Source organism: Triticum dicoccoides, chromosome 6B (assembly GCF_002162155.2).
Source record: "Triticum dicoccoides isolate Atlit2015 ecotype Zavitan chromosome 6B, WEW_v2.0, whole genome shotgun sequence".
Lineage (NCBI taxonomy): Eukaryota > Viridiplantae > Streptophyta > Magnoliopsida > Poales > Poaceae > Triticum > Triticum dicoccoides.
The window spans coordinates 6,479,302-6,482,627 of record NC_041391.1 but is presented as its reverse complement, the minus strand read 5'-3'; positions in this window follow the sequence as shown (position 1 = coordinate 6,482,627).

Below are 3,326 nucleotides of genomic sequence, written 5' to 3'. Positions count from 1 at the left end.
AAACGTCGTGTATATTTGACCTTTTTTTAGAAAATTATATCAATATTGACAATACGAAATTTGTATCGTTAGATCCATCACACACAGTATTTTCATATTTTATTTATTTTGTATTGTAGATGTCAATCTGGTCAAACATATGTATGTTTAACTAGCACAAACATCGGTACACCTTATGTGTTCCGAAACGGAGGGAGTACTTAAAAAGATAGAGCTTCCAAATAGAGTGGCACTGTTGTACAAATAGCTAAATAGCTGGATAGATTCTGTAATAAGATAGAGCCTGAACACAGAGTTGCACTGTTGATAATATAACTAAATAGCTACGGAGACTTCCTAATAAAATAAAACAAAAACTACACAGACGTATATGATATCGTACTAGTATCTAGCTAGATTTAGTAATAACTTAGAGTTTCCAAACTGATTTGCGTTGTTGTCTTCTTGATCATATAAATAAGGGTGTGGTTAGGTCCCAGTCGACTGAGACTTAACCAAGTTTCAGTCAAGGTCGACTTAACCAAGTTTCAATCAAGTGACATTTCATGTAAGAAAGTAAAAAATAAAAACCTATTTTCTTTGCACAGATCTCCATGTGAGATCCCATGAATATAGCGTCGACTGGGACTTAGGAATCCCGTATAATAGGTAGACAGTATCATATGATATAATGTAGCCTTGTTTAGAATTAAAAGCTTGTCGTAGAATTTTATTTTTTTGGAACGTAGACGCACGGTGCGTCCGGCTTTAAATTAATAAAGCTACAAGGCAGCATCCACATCAGTTCAACCTTACAACCAGAATAACATAAGTTCAGCGTGCTCGCAGTCCCGGCAAAGATAAAGCTAGCAGTTCACATGCGCGAAGATATAACATAGTTTAGTTCGCAACTAGATAAGTATTACGCAAAAGAATAAAGCTTGCAGCATTGGTAATCTTGATCTCGTCATGCACCACTTGATCTTCTCCATAGTCTCGATCATACGTCCCTCGTCACGTTGTTTCCCCAATGGCGCCCAAGCCTGCGGCCTCTAGATTCTTGTCAGCAAGCCGAAGTTTGGTGCTCTCCAGCGAAGTCAGCTCCCCAAGCTTGGTCTTGGCACGCGCGTTGGGCGCCCGCTGCGTAACAGGAGTAACCTTGGAATGCCTGGCCTTGGTGCCCACTTCTGCCGCACCCAGCGCCGCCCCCAATTTACCACGAAGGGTTGCCGCTGCTCCCATCTCCCCCGCCTCTGTTGCCACATGCTTATTGGCCGGCTTTTTGCCCGCCGTCTTCTTTGCCTGACGGCCCGCACTGTTGGAGCCACGCTTGTTGGCAGGGGGCAGGTCGCAATCCATGACACACCCAGAGTCCGCCCCGGTTGCCACTGCCAGAGATGGCGCTGGGACCGAAATGACCCCAACCTCCTTGTTAGGCTTCAGATGCGTCACCACAATGGCCGCCAAGTTTGATCCGTATTCGTCGAACGTCAATGCAAGGGATCAAGCCAGCGGTGGGATGCTCACCGCCGTGTCCTGCGTCGCCACCCCCATGGCACCCGCATCAGTTGAGAGAGCACCCAGCTTGTCCCAAGTTTTCGTGTCTATAGAAGTATCTTGCTGGCTATCCTCGAAATCATCTCCCATGTCCTGCATCTTGGTGTTACCTTCTGATCCCATGGTGGGAGCCCGATCATCTCATTGAGGGGCCGCACCAGGGGCCGCGCCATTGGGACGCACGCTACCCGAAGGGTGCGCCCTTCCATTGGCAGCAAGATCTTTGGGCTGGGGGTTAGATGGACCAGGAACGGTCACCACACGCTCACCGCCACGCTTGGGCAACATCTCACGCTCCACCATAATCTGGTAACATCTCACGCTCCACCATAATCCGGCCCACCAGCACTCGGCCCCAACGGCCCAACCCTAGCCCCCGGGCAGACATCGCCTGCTCCCTCTCGCCCGCCGCCGCCGCCGCCGGCACAGAAGACGAAGGCACAGGCAGGCGAGGCCAGTCCTCCCCGGACTGCGCAGCCCTGTCCTCCACCAGACAAGCCGCCGTCAAGGATCTGATGCGACGGGCTGCGCCCGTCGCCTCTGCCGGACCCGAGCCCGCACTCCCCGCCGACGCCAGCTGCCAGATGCGCTGGGCCGTGGCCCTGGAACCGCGACCTCCCGGAGCAAAGCGCCGCCCCCGCACTGCTCCCAGGCCACGCGCCTCCGCTGCGAAGGCCACAAAATCACCAATCGATGGCCCCTCCGGCACCGCACGCACACAACTCTCGCAATCCTCCCCCTCGTCTTCATCGTCAGAGTCGGCCTCCGACAGCGCCCAGAAACTGTTCCGGCAGGCCCCAGCCCCCGTCGCCGGCGAAACAGCACGCTCCACCGCCGCGCGCACCTGGGGCGTACCCACTCCACGGCGGACCAAGGTCCATGCCGCCGGTGGCGTCCCGCCCAGCGCACGCCCCGCCGGGGGCTCGCGGTCGCCAGCACAGTCGCCAGGCCGTACACCTAACGGGTCGCACATTTCAAAATCCCTCCCTGCTCTGCTTCTTCGATATTGTATAAACTTCTTGTCGTAGAATCTTGCACATCAACCTCACTGCCTTCCTCAAACACTTCCTCAAAATCAGACTCTTGCTCTTCCTGATCTATAGCCGATGGATACTGCCATCTATCGAACTCCTTTAAGAACTGCAACAGGCATGAAAGAAAATGCTCAATACAAATATAGATCCATGCTACTGTATTAGGTATTAAGGAATAACCAGCTGGGTCAAGCAATTGGATATATTCCCTCTCGTTTTGGGTCCATGTTATGACATCTTGTTAGAAAAGCAGGATTTCTTTGTCGACCTCCTCCTCCGTCATCTCTCGGCTATGAGCCCTTGTGTGTCCTTGTGTTTCACCATGGCCTCCAAAGGAATCCAAGGCTTCCATTTGATACGGCGCTTTTCATCCCCGCATTCGACAACCCTTAATGGAAGCCTCCACATAGACTTGTATTTAATTGCCAGCACCATTTTAGTCGTCGGCGTCAGCAAAGGTGATCCCACTAAAGACGAATGTTGCCCACTCCTTTGTTGGAACACAAACGCGAGGCTACACACGCGAGCACGGTGGAGACGAAAGGAACCAGAGAGGAAGACGAACACAGTTTGTTTGCGAGGACAACCTCCTTCCTCTTTTCTTGCTTTCTTCTCTTCTTATTCTACCCGGGAGTCAAGCTCACCGTTACATGCATAACTAACCCACCTAGCGCAGCTCGATCTGATGGTGCCATCCCACGATCCGAGTCTGGCGGGTGACCAAAACAACCATCAGAAGAAGATGCCTCGACGTGA